At 42.3% G+C, this 24,750-nt stretch overlaps 1 long non-coding RNA gene across 1 annotated transcript; it reads right to left on the bottom strand.

Moving 5' to 3' along the window:
* Window positions 1-391: 391 nt before the first annotated feature.
* LOC110130690 (uncharacterized) lies at window positions 392-20,685 on the bottom strand. The gene is made up of 3 exons (XR_002311933.2): window positions 20,458-20,685; window positions 1,452-1,610; window positions 392-677 (listed from the first exon to the last, which is right to left on the bottom strand). It is a non-coding gene; the product is annotated as an uncharacterized lncRNA (long non-coding RNA).
* Window positions 20,686-24,750: the final 4,065 nt, after the last annotated feature.

Raw genomic sequence — 24,750 nt, 5'->3', positions numbered from 1 at the left:
CAGGGAAGAGGATTAGCAAACCCAGTGGCACCTGGATGCCCATCGTGAGCCTGAGGAGCCCCTTTCTCAGAAGGCGTTCTCCTAACTCCTTACTGACCATGAAGAACCTCATGCTCTATGACTTGTAGCCAAACCTATGGAAGAGGGATGCTAACTGTCCATTAAACTGCTTCCTGGTGTGGATCTGGCACTTCAGTCCATCTTTAGTAATGCTTTTGTTCTCCAGATCAGGGTCAGGTTGGGTGGGCAGGGTGGGCCCTTGAGACAGTAGACTGCCGGACTGGGACAGGGAGCAGGTAAAACGTATCAGAATTTCTTGGAGGGAGGAGATATGATTAGGGTGGCAAATAGTGATTGTAATGAGTATCCTCCAAGAACCTTCTCTTTGAAACCTCTTCCCAGATGTAAGGTGGGGGCATCTCCAGCCCCTGAGACTGGTGAAGGAAGTTTGAAGCATGTGTTCAAATCTGCGGACCAGGAGCAAACAGGGGATGGGAAGCCGTGGGTTGCAGTCACCTCATGTCTTTTCTGTCCATCCAGGGCTGCCCGCTTGGTCCACAGCCTTGTCTCATCTCTTAGACGGTAGTCCTCACCTCCTGCCTCTTCTCCTGCAGCCCTCTGCCCACACTCCCAGAGGGATGGAACCAGCTCACTGATCAGATGGGGTCAGTCCAGGCCTGGAAAACATAAGGGCTCTGCCTTGATTGTCGGAGACACCCCCAGTCCCTCTGTTTGGCCATCACTGTCCTCTATGGCACAATTCCATTACCAGTTCTAAGGCTTCTGTGCCCTTCCATGACTGGCCTCTCTCTCCTAAGCCAGACTCCAGCCCCTATGTTCTCGGGATTTCTTGCAGCCACCCCTCTAGATTCTCCTCTCTCATCTCCACCTTTCCAGATTCTACCCGGCCCTCAGAGGCCACCTCCTCTTATAAGCCTGCCTAGATTCTGCCCATATGCAAGCAGGACTAACTGCCCTCCTTCTTGTCAAGGGCTCATCACGTTTTCCTCTCATACTGCAGTGGTCTGTTCACAGGATTGTCTTTCTCGTTGGATACTCGATATTGCTCCACACTCAATACCTCATTCAGGGACTTGGTACGTAAATGCTTATTGTTTAAATAAACCTTTATTGTCATTGTTGTTGTTTGGGCTGATGCTACTGGTACTGGCTGAATTCTCCTGGCTTAACCTTCCCGGAGGAGCGACCTGGTCTGAGAGCCGCCCCATTGAGTGTCAGGGGAAGGACGCAGGGATGAATGAAAGTAGCATGCAGGAGTGCCACAGGGCAGACCATCCCTACCCTTCCAGGCAGCATCCTGGCCAAAGCCCCCACGGGAGGTGGCTCCTCCTGGACAGAGCCAGAGACGGAGTTCCCCACCCCAGTGACACAGCCAGCTCTGTCCCCAGAGTCCCCACCGTTATCTCCCTGATCGTCCATGTCTATCTGACCTCTTCTTCTCAGGCACTTCAGTGCTGGGGCCCAGATCACATCATATGGTTGGCAGTTTTGTGTGGCTGATGCTTCCACAAGTAAGTCTGGTTTTCTCCACTGGCTCCATAAGGCCAGGATCGGTCTGTTTCTTAGTGTTCTTGACTTCCTCCTGAATGCTGGGGACAGGGGACAGGGCTTCAAAATAGTTTTCCATCTTTTAGGTACCATGTTATATTTTATTTTTGCTAATGACATCAGGCTAAGAAGAAAAGGACAGAGGGCTGCATGTTCTGTGGATGATGCATTTGGGCCAAGGCAAGACCAAAGACATCCCTTCCATGGAGTTGTAACCAAGGGGGCTGGAAAATAGCTCCTGCAAGCCTGCCAGGCTCTCAAGGGCTGCACCGCCCACTCAGTCCCTGCTCATGGGCAGCGTGGTGATTTAGGTTTGATAAAATGACATCCCATTAAATTAATGCTGTTAATTTGAATTTTATTGATTTTGTAGTTTTCCATTCTATAATTTGTCCATTTGTTTTGCTTTTATAGTCATATGAGAGCCATAAGCAGAAGGCTTTTACTCTAGCCTTCATGTTGGTATGTACTTAAGTAACATTATAATAGAAATTACTTGACTCAACAAAAGTGGGGGAAGGGTTCTTTGAAAATATTTCCATTTTAAAAGGGGATTCAAGCATTGCTTGACTTTGAGAAATATTTTATTTGATGTCTATAAATCCCTCCCAACTCCAGAGACTTCATGTGAAATCTGGGGCGGGGGCGGATTTTCTCAAGAGGCACCTCTACGCCCACGTGCAAATTCAGAGATTACAAAGGAGCCTGTAGTGGGTTGTGGGAGGCAGGGAATGCTGCTGTCTGAATCCTCCAACCAGAAACATCCAGGCCCCAGCTTCTGCCCAGTGACAAATGGTTGGCACAACATCATCTGGAAACTTGAGAGGGAGAGAAACACTTTGAGGCCATCTTTGTGTCCAGCACTCTGGGAAGAGATGAGACATGAAATATCACAGGATAGACCCCTTCCTGCAGAGAAGTCACCCCTAAAGGATTGATCCTGGAGGGGGCCCTATGGTAACAAAGGCAATCATGCCAAGAGATGGTTTTTTCCTTTCTTTTCTCCCCATAAGATATGGAGACACTGTGAAGTTGTTAAATCTCCAAGCTGAGCAGCCAGTTCACAAGCAAATACCCACATCTCTTTTATGTACACTTTGCTAGATTTTTATATTCTAATTGGCATATAGGGTAGAGTGTAAAGCCAACAGGAAAATCACAGCAAATTATAAACATTATTGTAAGCTGCAAGCCTAGAAATTCAGGTGAGGTCGAGTTATAAAGCCCACCCAAGAATCTGGTTCCCACACAGCCTCATCTCTGGCTGCTCCCAACTCACACCTTACATTCCCACTCCAGTGTCCTACTCACTGTGGGGCTTTTTTGTTGCTGCCTTTTCTGTGCAAAACTTTCCCCCACGCGCTGTGGACTGGATGGATTATATTTGCCCTCTTGTATCCGGCTGAGATGTTGCCTCCTCCAGGAAGCCTTCCCTGATCCACCAAAACAGGTGTTAATTAACACCCATTCTCCATGCCTCACTGCACCCTGCATGTGCCCCTACCCAGCAGCCACCACACAATGGCACCATGTGGTCTGAATGTCTGCCTCCCTGCTAGACTGCAGGCTCCTGGGGGCAGGCCTCAGGCCCTTGATATTCCCAGGACTGAGCAAAATGTCAGTCCATGAAAGTACTCCATTCAGGGTTTTGAATGGGTGGATGAATGAGGTATCAGAGGAGACCTTCTATCACTAGAGGAGGAGAGCAGCAGTGACCCTATGGTGCCCACTGTCCCCTCCCTTCCCCACTTCGTCTCCCTGACTCCTGACTGCTGGGTCCTCTCAGCTTCCTGCTGTGGGTTTGGGTCCTCATTCCCTGAGCAAGCGGAAACCTCAGGCATCAGGCAGTAAAGCAGGTTCACTCTCCTGACCTGTCAGATCTCCTGTCACAGACGCCAGAACCTTCCCATTGAACGAATCCAAGATCCAGAGCCAACCACTGAGCCCCCAGCTTCACCACGGGCTCTTGATGGACCTGAATGGCAGCTGGAGGGGGGCAGGGAGGAGGATCTGGGGCCTGGGTCCACTGCCAAGTGCCCGTTTGTAGAGGTGGTCTTCTTGGTTCCTTCTCTGATCACTACTCATTTATACCCCAGCTTCTCAGGGCCTAAACATGGTTTTATCTGCCCCAACTCTTCCAGGACCCCTCCTGGAGAACCTGGCAGATCTAGACAAGGTCGCCTGGGGTGGCTGTACCCAGATACTGCATCACCTCCCTACTCCACCTACCACCTTCTGCATCTTGGAATCTTACCTGGTGAGATAATAAATTCCTCCATCCCTCTGCTACCAGGCCCTATGAGGCTAGCTGAACCCGGAAGATCAATCCTTAAGGCTATCAGTCAGCAAAGCCCATTCCACCCAGGGGACAGGTGGAAGGCAGATCCCTCTCTTCCTTGTTGTCTTTCTCTGTGTGCCCAGTCCTGTTTCCCAGGTCCCAGTCTACGACAGTGTAGATAACCTTCAATTCAAACTATAAAAGTTGGTTTTTCTCTGCCTCTACCATTCTACTAAAAAATGAACCGTAATTTGAAACACACAGTAAAATGTAATCTTTCCTTTTCAGCACTCAAGCTCCTTCATTTTCAAAGAAAGCCAACGGCTGGCAGCGGATCGGATTTTGTTTTTTTCCAATTATACATTTTGCCTCAAAAGCTGCCTAGAGTACAGAAAAGAAGTGAGGGCATTCACAGTCTGAAGATGAATCATCTTCAAAGCTGGCAACAGAAACCCCCCCACCCATGTTCATAACCCCAGCCTTGAGACAAACGCTCTAGTCATTAACTGAGAGCGTATACGACAGGCTAAAGATATGACTGGCGTTTGTTCACTGCAGTAAAGAATGTCCTCTATTAATGACAACAGCTGTCGGTTTAATAACCCCAGAAAAGATCATTACATTCCTTCACATTTCCCAGAAACAGATGGAAGAATTTCAGAAAGGTTCAAACATATGGGAAAACATATTGGATTGCAGCAGCTCCAAAGAGTGGCCAGAAATCCGATATTCTGATGGGCTGTTCCACACACAATTGCCGGTGGGTACCCAATGGGAGTAGGTGCACTCCATGCCTCGTGGAGGGCGTGGAAACATGGTGAGGACTAGTGTTTAAACAGGCAAGCCCTTGGTGTGCTAGGCTGGACTAGAAAGATGGCTGGCTGAGTTGGCAGGTTCCTACTGAAACTGAAGAGGGTAGCTAGGTTCTGCAGCCCTTGACCCCAGTTTGCTGCTTCAGTGATTGCTGGAGTACCATCCATTGGCAGAGTATAACACATTCAGTTTCCCACCCATGCTCCCTCTGACCACTGCACACTTGCTCCAGGGTACACAGATTTATCTAGGTCAGCAACAGTCAGGCTAATGCACTTGCAGGTGAACTCCTGATACCTCGCATCAACAAACACTCTGCAGCGGGAACTGCCCACATCAGAGCCCATCAGCTTGACCTCAAAGCCATTCTCTGAGTTCAGGATCAAGTACCTGTGCACCTTTTGTATATCCAGGTGCAGGAGTGCATTTTTAGAGCTCTGAGCCTGGTGTTCTAATGACTCAGCTCTGAATATGTCTGCTTTGAGAAGGAGAAGTAGCCATATAGGGATTGTAGAGCCGTCAAAAATTTATCTGCCAAAAAAAGGCCAGAGGATCCGGTGGTGTTACTGGTGAAGTCTTTCAGACTTTCCTGAAAACATTAATTCCCATGCTACATAAACTGCTCTCACCATGTAGACAACTATGGAAAATGAAGTTATTCATTCTACGGAGGAACCATGGTCTCAATAACACTTAACATAGCATAAAAAGAAAGAAAACTAAAGATTGAGCTTGCTTACGAAGGTAGATATAAATTCCTATGAAAATAGTGGCAAGACAAATTTAAAATTATACTGATGAATATATAGGGATAAACCAGGTTTGCAAGGATGATTTGATGTTACAAAAATAATTAACATAGAGCACATACATAATCTTGGATGGAAATATTCAATATTGAAAAGATATCTATTTCTAGTCTATTTGATGCTCCCTAGTGGTTGAGTGGTTAGGTTTGGCACTCTCTATTTCTACTCTACTCAACTTGTACTCATCCCAAATTTATTTACGTTATGGGTTGAATTGTATCCTGCCTAAAAAGATATAGTGAAGTCTTAACTTCAGAACCTCAGAATATGACCTTATTTGGAAATAGGGATATTGAAGATATAATTAGTCAAAAGGAGGTTACACTGGAGTAAAGTGTAATCCAGTAAGTCTAGTGTCCTTATCAGAAGACAGCCCTGTGAAAACAGAGACACACTGGAAGGACGCCAGGTGACCACAGAGGCAGAGGCTGGAGTCATGCAACTGCAGGCTAAGGAACACCAAAGAGCAAGCAAACCACCAGAAGCCAGGAAGAGGCAAGAAGGACTGATTCCCATATAGGTTTTAGAGAGAGCACAGGCTTGCTGATACACTAATTTCAGACTTCTAACATCTAGAACAGTAGGACAATAAATTTCTGTTGGTTTAAACCACCCAGTACCTGGTACTTTGTTACAGCAGCCCTATCAAGACCATTCAATTGGTTTAAATTAGGACTCAGCAAACTACAGCTTGCAGGCCAAACCCAGCCCACAGCTTGTTTTTCTACAGCCCTTAAACTGTGGTTTTATATTTTACATCTGTGGGAAAAAATGTAAAAAATAATAAATAGGAGGAGGAAGAACTATAGACTACATGTAGCCCACAAAAATCTAAAATATTTTGTATTTGGCCCATTACCAAAAAGGAAAAAAAAAGTGCTGACTCGTGGTTTAACACAACCCTAATAAAATTTCCCAATGAATAAATTTAAGCTTATCTGGAAGAAGAAACCAGTGAAATTCTTAGCTAAGAAAACTTTGGGTGAAAAAGGGTAAGGAGACATTGCACTCTGAGATATTTAAATACCTAAAGTATATAAATCTGGGACTTCCCTGGTGGTCCAGTGGCTAAGACTCTGCATTCCCAATGCAGGTGGCCCAGGTTCCATCTTTGATCAGGGAACTAGATCCTGCATCCTACATGCCTCAACTAAGACCCAATGCAGCCAAATAAATAAATAACAAATTAAATATATATTTTTAAAAGCATATAAATCTATAATAACTAAAATAGGGAAAATACTGCCATACAGATTAATGCAATAGGATATGTCAACCTTAAATGGGCCTAATTGGTAACAAGAAGAGATTAATATATACTATGGGAAATATGAGAAGATTATTTACAGGAATACATACAATTTTTAAATTTTGGGGATAACTGGGATATGGGAGAAATTATTAGATCATCACATCACACTAACCAACAGAATAAGTCCAAGACTAATTTTTAAAATTAAATATAAGAAAAGAAACTGGCACAGAATAAAAGTCTGGAAGAGAATATTCATAAATATTTAACTGATTACTGAACAGGGAAGAATTTTCCAAGCATAAAGCAATGGGGAAAACAGTAAAAGAAGAGAGCTTTAGATTTCATGACAACATTTTCAAACTTCTGTACCTCAAAAGAATCATAAACAAAACTGAAAAGCAAATGACAAGCTGAGAAAAATATTTGACAGCATCATGACAGAAAAAGGATTAATAACCTTCATATATAAAGAAAGATCAATAAGAAAAATACAAACACTCTGATAGAAAAACAGGCATCAGACAGGCCCTCACAATTCACAGAGGACATATAACTGGCTAGGGAACACATGAAAATAGTCCATTTCTCTGGTAATTAAAAAATGCACATTTTAAAATGAGATCCCAAGTCTAATCTATCAAACTGGCAAAAATGTAAAAAGGTCCAAATACTCAGTGTTGTGTAGACTACAATTAAGGACTTTTCCACACTATCAGTGGATGTCAATTGTGCAGCCTTTCTGGGCTGCAATTTCGCAATCTAGACTGTTAGCTGCAGCCTATGTTTCTACACTGAGAATGAGGTCGGATGCAACTGGAAGAAAAAGTAAGGATGTGAATAGAAGCCGGAGGTTGCATTGATTCATATGCAATTCTTCCCAAAAGGTTATGTTTTAAGCCACCAAGAACCAGCAGCTGAACCCAAAAGGATGCTCTCACAGCTGAGCTCAGGAAGCCCTAGTGGGATGTAGTTCATGGCCACTCAACCGTGCTCTTCCCCATGGCTGGGTTTGGCTGCTTGTTGTGCTTTGAAAGTGCTTATTACATGGTGATTCTGCATCTTTATACATTTTGTCCTTGTCACGGTAATTTATCATCCGCTATCCTTCCTTACACCCCTTTCCAGCCAGCAACTTTTCGAGCAATGCCATTGTAGCACTATTTATTGGATACTTAATTAATTTTTAAATAGCATTTTTATTAGGAGTGTTATTGTTTATTAGTGTTGCAGTTACAATGTAGCATAAATCTTGAGTGGTCTGCCTTAACCATGGTTTCCCCAGAAGTCATGTCATTTTTAGTGCACAATTCTGCAGAATACAGTATTGCTTGGCATTTGATGTGACATATGTACATATAAATATATATCATATGATTGTAGAACAACATCGTGTGATTATCAAAAGTACCAAAAAATTAAGTAGCAACTCCATTCACAGCAATATATGCATATGGAAAAAAATCAGAGCTACACATAAAAATTTATGCACAAGAGGGTCCCTCAAGGAACTATTTGCAAGACTGAAAAAGTCAGAAAGCATTCAAATGCAGAATACTTGATTAATACCTGATATTCCATCTACACAATGGAACCATTCGAAATACACATTCCATCTACACATGGGCCATTCGAAATAATCTTTTCAAAGAACACTTGGAGATATACAATATTTCATAATAGAACAAATGGGGAAAAAAACAGTCTATAAAATAATGCCACAGACTATTCAATTTTATAACAAATTTAAATTTTACAATAGAAATTATTAAACTATGTATGTACTATTTATATGTGGTAAAGATATAAATATATACATCAAAATATAAATAATAGTTATAAATAATAGTTGGGGTAAACAATAACTACCTCCTTGTACTTTTCTACATGTTCTAAGTTTTCTATAGCAAACATATATCACTTTTATTTTTTAAAAAAAGGAAAGAAAAATGAGTGTTATTTTTAAGTAAGTAAAAACTTAATGGATGTTTAAGCTAAAGGAAGGTAGCAAGGGAAGGACAGAGAGAAAGGGAGAGAAGGAACGGGGATGGGGAGAATGAGGCCACCCAAAGTTTGAATCCTGGGTTGACCTTCAAAGAAACCCAGAGAACGATAGAAGGCGCCTCCTCCCCCAGTCTATGAACATCCTCAGTTACTACAGGGTCTGTGCTCACTTTCTGAGCCAGCAACATCTGATTCTTCAGAACAGCCCCCCTTCATTGCCCCAGGCCACAGGCTGGACTCTCTGACCCCTAGACTTACTCACTCACCAGGTTCCCGGGCCCTTACGTCAAGCCCTAAGCTCTCAGAGCCTCAGCTCAGCTGCAGGCCCACAGCCAAGACTGTCCTCATCCCTGCCATTCCCTAGAATCCAGGTGATCAGGGCCAGCCCCTGTATCAGTCACTAGACAAGGACCCCCAACTGAGGGTCCTCGTCCACCCTGTCCAGAGCTGTCCACCCTCTGCCTGGTGGGAATGAGTACTTCTCTGTGACTCCAGGCCCTGGTGGGTGCTGGTACAGCCCCTAGAGAGATACAACACTACTGACAAGAGTCACCAGACCTGAAACTGCCTTGTGATCTGAGGGATGGTTCAGTGGTCATTCAGGTGGACCACGTTCCCCTATGGAAAGGAGAACTGGACCAGGTATCCCCACCCCACGCTCATGCGCTGGCAGTAGAGAGCCCTTCCCTTCACCAAAGAGGGGGAAAAAATAGGACACCTGGATTGACAAAGCTCATGGTAGCTTCCCAAATGGCCCTGGTGGTAAGCAATCTGCCTGCCAATGCAACGGACACAAGAGACATGAGTTCAATCCCTGGGTCGGGAAGATCCTGGAGAAGGAAATGGCAGCTCACTCCAATATTCTTGCCTGGAAAATTCCAGGGACAGAGGAGGCTGTTGGGAACAGTTCCATGGGGTTGCAAATAGACAGGACTGACTGGGCGCGCGCGCGCACACACACACACACACACAGTGGTTTTAATCAGAAATTAGCTTGAGTTGATAACAAATAACATGATGGTTTGTTTCCAACGGCAGCACCGATCTGATTTCCATGAAGGACTCTCCCAAGTGAAACTACTAAATGGTTGGATGAATTTTTTTTAATCTATTTAAATGCATTACTGAGCTGGCACAAAAGTAAGAAATCTACAAAGCCCTAAAATAAAGGGAAATAAGAAGTCTGGAAAGAAAATGAGTGTTAAAGTCGGCTTTCTCCCTGAGGGTTTCTGCTAAACCCCAGAGACTTTGAAGTTCTTCACTGAAGACCACAGGAGGTTGGAGGGGATGGTAGATAAAACCCAAACACAGCCCAAGGCAGGAGTTCTGATTTGAAATCCCTACTTAAAGCTTCGATCCCAAAGGGCTACACACTCAGAAAGTGAATAAGAAATAAGGCAGGATTTCCACAAGAGACAGCAAGGAAACTCATCTCTCTTGACCCTGGCACTGGTTAAAGGGGAAAAGTTTCTTGTAAATACAAGCTACCTCTTCCACAACTTTGAGATCCAAACTTACACTACCTAAAAAATAAAAAAAAATTATACTACCTGTGAGGTCTCAAAAACCTCAAGGAATGATTTTAGGCACTGTCAAAGCAAATAGAAAGCCTCTCTGGAGAAACTTATCAAATGAAGACTCAAGAATCCTCACAAATAAATCTTGACGGACAGTTGGAGTCCACTTGGATAGGACCTTTGCCTTGTGGAACTCACATTATATCAGGGACCCCTGACATAGATATTAAACGTATATACAAAAAATTACATTCAAGAGATTAGAGAGTGTGGTAAGCACCAAAAAGGCACTAAATATAAGAGAGAAAAATGTGGAGATCCAATTAGAGAAGGTAATATGGGAAGTCACATATAAACTCAAACTGTAAAAGGGAGACCCTACTGCCCCCAGTACCGGAGCAAATTCCACAGAAGATGGCCAGACTTTTTCTAATTACAGAATGCCCAATGAGTGAATTTCAGATCAACAATAAGCAGTTTTCTAGTATAAATGTGCCCCATGCACTTTAGTGACAGGCTTATTTTACAAGAATTATTTGTTTTTCATGTGAAATTCAAAGTTCATTGAGCATCCTGTATTTTATCTGACCATCCCATATAGGAGAAATCTGATTGGTCCTGCTTGAGTCACATGCCCTCCCTCTGAACCAATCCCTGTGGGCAGAGTTGTACAGGAAACACTGGGATTGACAGTTCCACCAGAACTACAGGGGAAGGAAGAAGAGAGTCTCCCAGGGAGGATAAGTCTTCGGCAGATTAAAAACAAGAGACACCTCCTCCACTAAAGGATGATGGTAGTAGTGGGGGTTGCATTATACATTTATCGTGATTTTGTTTGCCTCCCTCTTTTTCTGTCACTAGATTTCCCCCAGATACCTGGTGGTCCTGGTCATGCTAAGTCCATCCAGTATGATGAGTCTGAGAACAGCACAACAGGTGAGGTGTTGGTACTTAATAACCAGTATCTTTGATTGTGATTATCCACAGGTTCTCATTTCCCAAGGCCCAGGTGAGGCCCACCCCCTCCAGGAAGCATTCCTTGACCATCCAGCCCAGTACACCGACTTCTCCCTCTCTTGGCTCTGACAGCCCTTGCTGTCGGTTTCTACCAATCTAACACCAAACTCCTTCACCCTCTCTTGAGGGCACTGATGCCTCTCCGTGAGCTGCTCCTGTCTCTGTTAGTGCCCAGAAAATTCTCTGAGAGCAGAGGTACCTCCCCGCCTTCTCCTGCCTCCCCCACAGAGCAGGGCTGGGCACATGGAAGGTGCTCCAGGAAGGCAGATAGGATGGAGCCATCACTAGAGCTGGAAATTTGGCTTTTACCGCAAAGACAGTAGGGAGCCAGTGAAGGTTCCGGAGGAAGGGAGATGATAGAAAGGGTCATTGGGGTGAGGCACTGAGCAGCAGACCCACAATATTCCTGGTCTTTTTCCTTCCTTCTTTCCCGACTGAGGCCACTAGCAGAGTGATGAATGTGCCAGAAGCTGCTCATTATTAATCACCTTAAAAGCAAACATTCATCTTGGTGCAGGATTTTAACTTTTCTCCTCTAATAACAGATTTAAGCACCCAGATATTAATGGGCCAGATAATTTACGTTTTGCTTAAGCAGAAAAAACAAACCATCAGGCCTTTGTGGCAACACCACTTTCCGACAGATTGAGAGATAGGATGAAGAAATTGCTGTAACTAAAACATGCACGTATGCACGCTCACCACCGATAGATACATGACAGCTTGCAAACATGTTGTAACAAGCGCAGTATGAGTTCTGTACACAAACAATTACCCATTCCCCCAGAGGGTTTCCTGCTCATCCTCGCCTTCTCAATCACTCGGGGCAATTAAGCCACAAATCTCTGGGCAGCACTCCCCTCTGCTCCTATTCCCAAACTGTGACCTCAGCCCTGAACAAACCAGTCCCCAGAGGAAACAATTCATGGGGGTTCCAACACTGCCAAGAGACAGCGAAATGGCCATGGCCATTCCCTTCTCCTCCCACCTGCTCTTTTCACAGGGATGTTGGGGGGAAAAGAGAGAAGGTTTCCTGAAATAAGAAGCCAAAGGAAAACTGCATCTGGATCCTCTCTGTTTAAATACCCTTAAGAAGTCAGCCATGGTGGACTCTCTCAGGTTCCAGCCCATGGCTGAAATAGTGTAATAGGCCATGCCCTGGAGAGGAAACAAGAGACCTGAATACTTATTCCTGCATTGGCACCAACTTATGGTATGACCTTCACCAACTCCCTGTCCTTCTTTGGTCTTCAGGTTCCCCATCTGAACAATGAACGCTTGGTGCTGATAATGCTAAACTCTGCCACTTTGTGACAATGGAATTTTAACAACTCCTGGACTCCAACAATCACGCAGAACATCAACTATTAGAGGTGAGCAGATCACTGCCCACTGAGCATGCTCAGTGCCAAGGCAATCAAGTCCCTCATCTAAGCCACTCGAGTGGACCCTGCCTCATTGAGCATGCTCAGCTCTAAAGGAAATGGGAGTTGGGCTTGCTTAATCACAGGGCAATAAGGGCAATACCTTGCCTCCTGATGAAAGCTTACCATCTTTCCTTGAGCTCCCCAGAGATAGGATAGACATACAGTGGGTCTGTAGCAAGTAGGTGAATTAAACAAACCAAGCAATCTTAGCCTAGGCTCACTCTGTTCATCTGCTGGTTTAGATCAACTCTTATCGTGACATGTATGAATCTTGAATAAGTGTTTACACCAAAACTCAGTTCCCTGCAAATAAATCATCAGCAAATCCCACCAAAACAGAGCATGTCCTAATCTATCCTCACACTCATCATACCTGTAAGAATACAGACTTGATCAATACTATCCACTAACTTGAGGCTTCCCTGATGGCTCAGTGGTAAAGAATCTACTGCAATGCAGGAAACCCCAGTTCGATTCCTAGGTCGGGAAGATACCCTGGAGAAGAGATAAGCTACCCACTCAAGTATTCTTGGGCTTCCTGGTGGCTCAGTCAGTAAAGAATCCGCCTGCAATGAGGGAGACCTGGGTTCAGTCCCTGGGTTGGAAAGATCCCCTGGAGGAGGGCATGGCAACCACTCCAGTATTTTTGCCTGGAGAATCCCCAGGAACAGAGGAGCCTGGTGGGCTATAGTCCATCGGGTTTGCAAAGAGTCAGACATGACTGAGCGACTAAGCACAGCATCCACCAACTTGGGGCTTCCTCAGTGGCTCAGCGGTAAAGAATCCACCTGCAATGCAGGAGATGCAGAAGACACGGGTTGGATCCCTGGGTTGGGAAGATCACCTGAAAGAGGGTATGGCAACCCACTTCACTATTCTTCCCTGGAAAATCCCATGGACAGAGGAGCCTGGCGGGCTACAGTCCATGGGGTCACAAAGAATCAGACACGACCGAAGTGACTGTGCACGCATGCACACACCCAGCACTGTGACCTCACTGACATTCAGAGATCACTCTAACAACAGAATTCACATTCTTTTCAAGGATACAAGAAACATCCATTGAGACAGGCTGCATACTTGGTCATAAAGCACGTCTCAAATATTTTTCTTCAGATTGAAAGCCTAAGCTTATTCTCTGATGTGATGAAATTGAATTTAAAAGTAATAACAGTAAGCCATCTAGAAAATCACCAAATGTAAATTAAACAAAACACTTTTAAATAACCCAAGGGTCAATGAAAAAATAACAAGGGAAATTGGAAAATATTTCAAACTGAATGATAATGAAAGCAAAACTCATCAGAATTTGGGGGACAGAGCAAAAGCAGAGGTTAAAAGAAAAGTCAGACCTCTAAACACCTATACTTATAAAGAAAAAAGGCATAAAATCAATGATCTCGGCTTCTATAGATGCAAAAAAAGAAGACCAAATGAAACTCAATGTAAGCAGAAAACAGGAAATAAGAAGAAGAAAGAAAACCAATTATATAAAAATTGAGCAAAACAATAGTAAAAATAAGCAGAGCCAAAGTTGTTTCTTGAAAAAGGTTAATAAAATTTAGAGCCTCCCAGAGAAGACTAATTTTAAAAAAAGAGGAGAGAAAACACATATTAACAATATCAAGAATTTAAAAAAGGATATCACCACAGATTCTATATCTATTAAAAGAACAATAGGGAATATTATGAACAACATTATGCCAATAAATTGACAGGTGAAATAGACAAACTTCTTGAAAAACATACTCACCAAAAACTAACATAACATGAAAGCATAAATCTAAAAAACCTTTTATATACTAAATAAAATTTAGTATATAAATAAAGTTATAAATAAAGTATAACATATCAAAAGCTTTCCCACAAAGATATTCCAAGTCCAAATTGATTTACCAATGAATTTTATCAAACATTTAAGAAAAAAATAATAACACTATTGAGCAAACTCCCAAAGCCAGAATAGTTCTAACACCAAAAATTGGCAAAAGTTTTATTTTAAAAAAGAATTTCTACAGATTTCTATAGATCACCAACCATGAAAAATACTTTTCACGACTGGGGAAAATAAAATCCTTATAAAAATATTAAATATACTGGTAAAATATATATTATATATAAAATATAAAAACACATAACAACGAAGTAGTGTTTATCACAGGAATGCCAGGTTAATTAACATTTGGAAAATGTCTGGAAAAAATCAAGTTAAAAATTTTGAAAAATGTCAATGAAATTAATGAAAAATCAATGAAATTCACAAAAGTAACAGAATAAAGGAAAAAAGGCAATTCACAACATTGGTCATATATGGGGAAATCAAAGGCTATATGATTCACAAAAAGCATTAGACAAAATTCAACACCCATTATGTTTTTTAAAAGGAAATAATGAAAGAATGTCTTTAAGAAATTCCTTAATGACTTAAGATTAAATTTCTTTAAGCCTTAAGAAAGGCATTTTTTAAAATACCTAAAGATAACAGCATTGTACCTAACAGTGAAACATTGAATGTTTTTCCTATAAGATCAATAGCAAAATTATTAGATAATTATCTTTAAGATTGTACTGGAAACTTTAGATGCTGTAATAGGAAAGGAAAATAAATAAAAATAATAAATATTGGAAATTAAAAAACAAAACTTCCATTATTCAGAAAAACTGTGTTTATACATAGAATCTACAAAAAAAACATACTAGAATAAATAAGCTTCTTGGCTTTGCAGCATATAATGTCACTATATAAGAAGTCAATTATTGTTATATGTACTAGCAACAAAAAATGGAAAAGGAGAACTTTTAAAATATCATTTGCAATGTAATTAATAGAAGCAAATGCCTAGGAATGAATCTAATGATCCAGGTGCAACCACTACACAGAAAACCACAGACTACTGAGAGAAATTAAAAGTGAAAGTTGCTCAGTCATGTCTGACTCTTTGCAACCCCATGGACTATGCAGTCCATGGAATTCTCCAGGCCAGAATACTGGAGTGGGTAGCTGTTCTGTTCTCCAGGGGATCTTTCCAATCTAGGGATCGGACCCAGGTCTTACACGTTGCAGGTGGATTCTTTACCAGCTGAGCCACCAGGGAGAGAAATTAAGGATCTAAATAAATGTAAAGATATATAGTGTTCATGAATTGGACAATTTGATGTTATTAAGATGTCAGCTCTCTGTAAATTGATCTATAGCTCACAATCCTAAATTCCAAAAGGAGTTTTGAAGAAACTGATGAGTTGATTGTAAAACTTATATGACAATTCAAGATACCTAGAAGAACCAAAATAGTACCGAAAAAGAACAAAGTTGGGAGCTATAAATTAATTTCAAGACTTTCTATTAAGCAACAGTATTCAATTCAGTATGGTTTTGGTACAAGAATAAACTAAAAGGTGAATAGAGCAGAATAGGACATCCAAAAAAAAATAAACCCACATGCATGGTCAATTAGGTTTTGAACAAGTCAATTCCTTAGGAGAAAGTCTTCTTTTTAATGGTGAAAGCATAACTGAATATCCATATGAAAAAGAAAATAATTCAACTCCTACCTCACTGTATATGCAAAAACGGAGTTAATGATAGATCAGAGACCTAAATATAGTGCTAGAACCATGAAGAAAAAACAGAGAAAACACAAGATGACATCTTTGAGACTTGGGTAGACAAAATGTGAGACGATAAAAAATATGTACTTATAAGTGTCTGCTTCCTGCTCAGAGATCCTAAATTCCTTGGAATTTCCTGGGCCATAGGAATGTCATTTGTTCTAATGAGGTGACTCTTGGTGGACTGTTGGATGGGGTTGTTCACCCAAAAGACCAAGCCATGATCAGAAATGTAGAACTTCCGGTCCAACCTGCATAATCCGGAGAGGGTCTGGAAATTGAGTTAATGATTGGTCATGCCTACTTGATGAAACCTTTATAAGAATCCCCAAGGTACAAGATCCTGGGAGTTTTCTGGGTTGATGAACATATGGAGGTGCCAGAGGAGTGATGCTGGAAGGAACATGGAAGCTTGCACCCCTTTCCACATATCTTGCTCTGTATATCTCTTCCATCTGGCCATTCCTGAGTTGTATTTTCTTTTTATAACAAACCAGTAATCTAGTAAGTAAACTGTTTTCCTGAGCTGCTCTAGCAAATTAATTCATTAAAATTAATTAAAGAAGGAGGTCATGGAAACTTCCAGTTGATAGAGTCATCAGAAGCACAGGGGACGACCTGGACTTCCAGCTGGCATCTGAAGTTGGGCAGGGAAGTCCTGGAGGACTGAACCCTTACCCTGTAGAACCTGGCATTATCTCCAGGTAGACAGTGAGTGTCAGAACTGAGTTAAATTATAGGACACCAACCGATGTCACAGAGAACTACTTGGTGGGGGTGGGGTTGGGAGGTGGCTCACACATTTGTTAACCAGAAATGTCAGAAGTACAGCTTTCACTGTGTGCATCGTAAGAGAAAAATTAACAAGTCAAACGAACCACAATTTCTGCTTATCAGAATATGCTATTAACAAAATGAATAAACAGGTTACAAACTGAGAAAAATATTCATGATACGTATCTCTAACCAGGGACTCATGTGCAGAATCTATAAGGAATCCTACTAATCAATAACAAAAAGACAAGTAATGCAACTTTAAAAATGGGCCAAAGACTTGAAAAGACATGGCACAAAAGAAGACAGATGAATAGTCACTGACATGAAAAATGCTCAGTATCAATATTCATTAGGAAATGAAAATTAAAACCACAATGAGATACATTTCATACCCACTAGAGTGTATTCTTTTTTAATGACAGCAAAAGGGCCCTAGGAATCTTTTTTGGAGAGAGGGAAGTATTCTAAAACAAGAGTGGTGATGGCTGCACAACTTTACAAATTTACCCCCAAAAATCATTGAACCATACCATCACAATAGGTGGATTTTAGGATATGTAAATTATTCCTCATTAAGCTCATACATTACTGATGAAAGTGTTAGCCATATATTACAATTTAAAGACATAAGCTGGGCTTTGCTGGCAGTCCAGCAGTTGAGATTCCGCTTTCCAATGCAGGGAGCACAGGTTTGATCCCAGTCGAGGAACTAAGGTCCCACATGCTGCGAGGTGCAGCCAAAACTTTTAAAAAATAGACACAAGCATGTGGAGAAATTGTAAACAAATGCTAGAGAATGATAAACATAAAATTCAGGATAGTTATCACCCCTAGGAGGGAAGGGAAGGGGATGGGAAGTGATAAGGACAAAGAGGGAATTTCAAAGGTATTTATAATCTTTTTTCCATATATTGGGTGATGATACACAGTATTCATTGTATCAATAGTTTTTATAGCTTACATATAGTCTATAGATTGTTATTTTGCTTCTGTCCTATAGTTAATAAATACAACTTCAAATGAATAAAGTAAAGCATAAAAGAAACTAAAGGCAGACCTGATAAGAATACTTGATACAACAACACCCTATCCAATGGGGAGTAAGACTGGACCCAACCTAAGAGACTTGATAACAGCACAGAAGGCAGAGTTGGAACAGTCCCCAGAAATTAAAGGCAATGTGCATTCATACAGACTCAAAAGGCAAACCGATGGGAATGGGGGACCAGATAGTGAGGAAGAGGATAACAGTTTGGCTGAAGGTCATAACGTCTCCACTTTGGGTTCACAAGGGGTTGGGGGAACACAGCACCCCATCTGTCCTCACCTCACGCAGCTCAATGCTATTTAGGTACCACACCTTAACCCTTCAGTGAAGATGGGTGCAAATCTTCCTCGGAGTTCACCATCTGCTCTCTTTGGAGAAGGTCAATGGGGACGTTTAGGAACAGAGAGGAGTGATGAGTGGCGGTGGTCCTTTCATCATTGGCAGTAACTCTGCTGGGACTGCTGGGCTAAGAACTCTGTCTGCACAACTGGAGAGATATAAGTTCCAGGCAGGCCGATCTACCGTAAAAAGTAGACCCACAATGTTAGTGGTGTAAACACAGCAGGCGTTCCTTTCTGCCTTCTGTGGCCAGTCCGAGGAAGGTGGTCCTTCCTGGCTGGGGACTCTACTTCATGCAGTGATTAGATCCCCAACTCCTTTCATCTTAAAGCTTCTCCGTCTCTTTAGGTCCTTGTTTTTATCTGCTTCCAGCCAAAGGAAGAGGACAAAGGAGGGAGGAAAGATACATCTGTTTTCTTAAGTTTTTCATCCAGTGACTTGGGACAAAGATTTCTTAAACAAGATACTGAAAGAACAAATCATCAAAAAAAAAAAAAATTGACAAACCAATTAATTGGCCTGCAATAAAATGAAATTTTCTCCTTTCAAAAGATACTATTGACAAAATGAAAAGACAAGCCACAGAGAGATCATTTTTGTAATCCATATATCTGACAAAGGGTTTGCATCCAGACTATATAAAGACCTTCTAGAACTCAATCATAAGAAGACATTTTTAAATGAGGGAATGTTTTTAAAGCATTCACAAAAGGAGATATACAAACAACCAAGAAGTGCATCAAATGGATGCTTGATAGCTTTAGTCATCAAGGAAATGCAGATTAAAACTACCATGACACACCTACCAGAATGCTTAAAATTAATGGGACTGTGGCAGATTCATATAATGGAATCCTACTCAGCAAAAAGATAAAACAAAACAAAAAAACTACTGCTACATACAACAACATTGATGGATTTCAAAACATTATCTTAAGCAAAAGTAGGGAGCCAGATATTTCATGTTGTGCGATTTGCATTTATATGACATCTTAAACTATGCAAACCAGTCTAGGGTTGGTTGACATCATAGTCTAAGATGTCATATAAATGGCACCTAAGATCTAAGAAAGCAGATCTGTGATATCTATGTTTGGGGTGGGAGGAGGGTCTACTGCAAAAGCTCACAAGAAAACCCTTGGGACGATGGAACTATTCTATAACTTGATTGTGGTGGTGGTGGTGGTCTACATCCATCTGGTAGTGGGGACATCCACCCGTCAAATGGCACACGTGTAAAGCGTGCATTTCATTGTACATAAATTATACCTTTATAACATTAAGTAAGAAAAGAAAGTCTTGGGACTTCCCAGATGGTCCCATGTTTAGGACTCAACACCCTCACTGCCGAGGACCAGGGTTCAATCCATGTTCAGAGAACTAACCCCACAAGCCACGTGGTGTGTCCAAGAAGAAAAGAAAAAACAGTCTTAGTCCAGAAAGTGCAAGGGTATCCGCTGTCACCTTCCAGTGGTTAGAACAATCAGTCATAAGGGCAATGCCACTGCAAAGGAAGCTGGGAAATGTAGTCCATCTGTGTGGCCAGGAGAAAGAGGGAAGTGGGTTTGGGTGAACAGCAGGCTTACAGTGCAGGGTCGCAAAGAATCACACACAACTGGAGCGACTTAGCATGCACGGACAAAGAGCAACACATCCCACTGTCTGTGGCCCAAAAGGTTCCTAGAGAGCTCTTCACAGAGAAGGCAGGACTGGCCAAAATTCAAACAAGACAGGAGATAAGGCCTGAGACAGAGGGATGAGCGTGGAGTTATAGAGGCAAAGAGAAAAAGGATGTCTTCCCAGGGAAAGGGGCATGGTCAACCGCGGGATCCCAGATGAATAAAGCAGGAGGAAAAAGAATAAACAACAGCATAGGAGCAGGAGAGCAGATGTTGGAGAAGTGGTGAGAAGTTCTGCTCCGCTGGACACAGTGTTGGGTGGTGGGGATTCTCTGGTCTGTAGTGAGGGGATGAGCAGTGAGGGTTGCATCCTGCATACCCGCAAAAGCCAGGAAGGGTGTGTTCCCATCCTTCATCCCAGGGCTGCTGTGCTCAGAGTCCTCTCCCACGGTCCCAGCACCTAGGAGGGGGAGGCAGGTCCCATGACTGGCTGGAGGAGGCGGGAGAAGTTCCAGCAGTGACTCAGGCTGCTTGCCTTGAATCAGGAGCCAGCGTCATAGGCAGGAAGTCCTGGGGGGCTGGAGCCCACTCACAAAGCCCACATCCATCTGAGTCACAGCACAGAGCAGGCACCTGTTGCTCAGGCAACGGAGGCCCCAGTTTGGGGCTCAGATTCCAGCCTGATTAACCCCTCACCTGCCAAGTAGGGGGAATCTGGCCCCCTAGGTTTTGTATGTCAAAACTCTAGACTCACCTGGATTGGCTCTACCTGCTATCCAGCCTATTCCCAAAATGACATCCCGGAACAGAGGATGCAGTGGCAGCTTCACTCTGCTCCTCAAAGACCCACGGAGGAAAATAAGGCTCAGAAGGGGCCAGGCCCTCCTCCCCCAAGGTGACCAGCTAACAAGGGGCAGAACTGAGATGAGGTCATCTTATCCACTAGGTGTGATAGGGGAGAGCCTAGAGCCTGTGAAAGTCCTTAAGGCCTGAAAAAAGATATTGGTTCCAAAATATGAAAAGAAAACCAAAAACACAAATTTAATAGAATGCTAAAAATTTACAGGACAGAACTTGGAGATTGACTTCATTAGTGGCTATATTTAGAATGTGCAAAAGGAAGGACTTCCCTGGGGGATCCAGTGGCTAAAACTCCACACTCCCAAAGAAGGGGGCTTGAGTTCAATCCCTGGTCAAAGAACTAGATCCCACATGCTGCAACTAAGTGCTCATATGCCAAAACTAAAAGATCTGGCATGCTGCAAATAAATAAATAATTTTTTTAACATGTAAAAGGTTTCCTTACATTTGAAAACAACGTGTAGATTAGTTTTAGTCACCTTGCAAGAATGCCCAGTATTCAGGAGAATGTCTGAGAAAGCTAGTGCACGCGCGCTGAGTTGCTTCAGTTGTGTCCGACTCTGTGACCCCATGGATCAGAGCCCACCAGGCTCCTCTGTCCATGGGATTTTTCCATAACCAACACTAAATTAGTTACTTGTGAACCAATCAGTTCAAAAGCAAAATTGTAAATGTCCTTTAAAGTTATTTATAGTAAGAAAAAAATCCACATGTAATATGCAATATGTGAAAATTTACGATGAGAGACACTTCCAGAAGTAAAGAGACAAAAGCCCAGTGGAATCTCTGTATGGCTCTGAGTGTCCCCACTTTGCCTTCCTAAGGCTACAAGTGGGGAACAAATTGGACCCAGCCTAGGGGGGTTGCCGCTCCCTCCCTCACCTCCAGAGAGTGAAGCAGGCTGGGAAGAGGCCCTGCCTCAGTGTGAAACAGACCCGGAGGATTGTCCCCTTCTGAAGAGCAAAGCTTCTCCTCTGCTGATGGGATTGGCAGCTAGATGAGCTGCAGCTACGGTAACAGCATCCTCCCATCCACGCTGAGCATTCACACCACGGTTCCCCACACCCCACTGATCTGACTGATCTTATTAGTGATAAGGTGCCAGGGAGAAGCCTTGATGTTCTCTTCCTAGCAGGTTATGCTGATGGAAACGAGATAAAGGCTGCGTGCTGGGTTCTCAGTTGTACTGGGAGCCCTGGGGAATGCTTTCCTCCAGTCAATGGTACCACGTTGTTTGCTCTCTAGGTATTAAGTGATTAACAGTCCTGCAGTCTCTCTTATGAGGATCCAAAGATGATTCTAGAGTGCTTGGCCAGGAGGGCAGCCCTCCCGGGAAGACCTGGAGAGGCTTAGGGAAGTAGCGTGGGGGAGAGAGCAGAGTTCAGGACCTGAAGACAAGGATTCAAATCCTGGACACAGTTACTACCTAGCCAATCCTTCACAGCAAAGTGGTTCATCATTCCTGGTCTCAGGTTCTCCATCTGTAAGATGTAAGGAAGGGAGATTTTCATCTCAGAGTTTACCGTTAACTCTAAAAGTTCAAGACTTAGCTCTTCTCTGTGCCCACGCAGAGAAAAGCTCATGCAGTCTTTTCATCTTAGCAACCCTAAATGTCTACCCTAAGCCCAAGGAACATCTCGGTCCTGAGCAGAGCATTTGCTCTAGGGGCTTCCTGGCCCCCTGCCCTCTCCTCCATCTCCCCCCAGAGATGGGGCTGCCTGCTCTGTGCTTGTCCCCATCACTCAGACTAGGACACCAGCAAACCCAGGGTATTTTTCAGTGTAAGCACAGTGTAAGCACCTTACAACAATAAAATTATATTTACCCATCTCTTGCACCATTTTCATTTTTTTTTCCCATTTTCATACATTACAAGCCCCATGATATAATGCTAAACTTTTCCCCTGAAGCAGTCACTTGTCTTTTAAAAACAACAAAAAAGGGAAAAGTATTGCCTTTTTATATTTACTGACATTTCACCATCATCAATGCTCTTCATCCTTTCTTTTATATCCGAGTTCCCATCTGGTGCCATTTCCCTTCATTTGAAAAACTTCCTTTAACATCTTGTGAAATGCAGGTCTGCTCATCTTTGCTTTAGCTGAAAATGACTTTCTATTGCCTTCATTTTTTTTTTTTACATGAATAGGGTACTTTTCACTGAATAAAGAATTTCGAGTTGACTTTAAAGACACATTCCATCGTCCTAGGATCCCCATTGTTTCTGATGAGAGGTCTGCTCTCATTTGTATCATTGTTCCCCAGGATGTAAAGAAGTTTTTGTCTCTGATTTCAAGTTTTTTTCCTTTCTTTGGTTCTCAGTGGTTTGACGACAATGTGTGTAGGTAGCAGTTTTCTTTATATTTATCCAGCTGTGGGATTAGCTGAGTTTCCTGGATCTGTAAGTTTATGTTTCCACAAAATTTCCAACATTGTTTTTTCCATATGTTTATTTCTGACTGATCTTCTCTCTTTCCTCCTTCTAAGACTCCAATTACACATACAATAGGCCATTAGATATTGTCTCATAGGTCATTGAGACCATGTTCAATTTTATTTCAATTAATTTTTTTCTCCGTTCTTCAGATTGGGTAATTTCTTTTGATCCACCTTCTGTTTCACTCACCCTTTGTTCTGGCATCTCCAGTTTGTTATTAAACCCATAAACAAATTTTTCATTTCAGATATTTTAGTTTTCAACTCTGGAATTTCCATTTGGTTCTTTTTTTTTTTTTTTTTTAATCTCCTTTCTTCTATCTGCTCATTATGATTAAATCTTTATTTTCATAGTTTCTTTTCTAAAGACCTGTCAACTACTTCCAACATCTGGGTCATTTTGAAGTCTGTTTCTATTAACTGTTTTTTCTTTTGACTATTTGCACATTTTATGTGTCTTTGTATCCAGCAAATTTTAATTGTCTGCTGGTCATTGCATACTACGTTGTAGAGACTCTGGATTCTGAATTTTTTTCCCATGATGGCTTTGTTCATCTCTGGCAGTTGTATTAGCTGTCAGCAAGTGCATGTCAGTTCATACTGTGGAAAGTCACACCTGGCCTAGTGGTCTCTGGATGGTATTCCAAGAGGCTGACACCAGACAATGCAAAGCAGCTTAAGATCTAGCCTTGAAAGCTATGTAATATCCCTTCTACATAATCTGTTGATCCAAGCTAGTCTCGGGGCCACCCCAGATTCCAGGAGATGAGGAAACAGACTTCCCCTGTGAACAGGAAGAGTGGCAGCATCCCATTGCAAAGGACATGCACACTTGGAGGCAGGATTTTGTGGCCATAAACAGTCTACCCTCTATGATCTTTAGAATGAAAAGAGACAAAACAGAACCAACCTCAAAATTTTTAAAACTCAAACTAATTCAGCACCCATAGTATTCAGGCTGTGTGGAAGGAAATGAATGATAATAAAACAATATGCATTTTGATATGTAAATGCTGGGCATAATTGCCCTAGAAGACCTAATGAAGTAAGCAGCCTCGTATGTTTACATGCACATATACACATGCAGAGGCACACAGGAGTATTACATTGGTGACTCAGATGAACATCATTACCATCAGTAATGATTCCCAAAATGATGAACAAAATTTCCAAGATGGTGAATGTTGGTAATGTTCATTACCAAAACAAGAAACAAAATTCCCTGGTTTGACACTGCAGTTGTGTTCCTGGACTATTCACTGCAGATTAAAAGTTCAGAGAAAAAGTACTCATGTACTAGGTTCAGATACATGTGAACAAGTCTGGCACCTTCAGGAATGTCCAGCTGGAATTTGAAGTCCCACAGGATAAGAGA

The sequence above is a fragment of the Odocoileus virginianus genome, chromosome 17 (genome assembly GCF_023699985.2).
Source record: "Odocoileus virginianus isolate 20LAN1187 ecotype Illinois chromosome 17, Ovbor_1.2, whole genome shotgun sequence".
NCBI classification, from domain to species: domain Eukaryota; kingdom Metazoa; phylum Chordata; class Mammalia; order Artiodactyla; family Cervidae; genus Odocoileus; species Odocoileus virginianus.
This window is presented reverse-complemented; position numbering and strand designations above follow the sequence as displayed.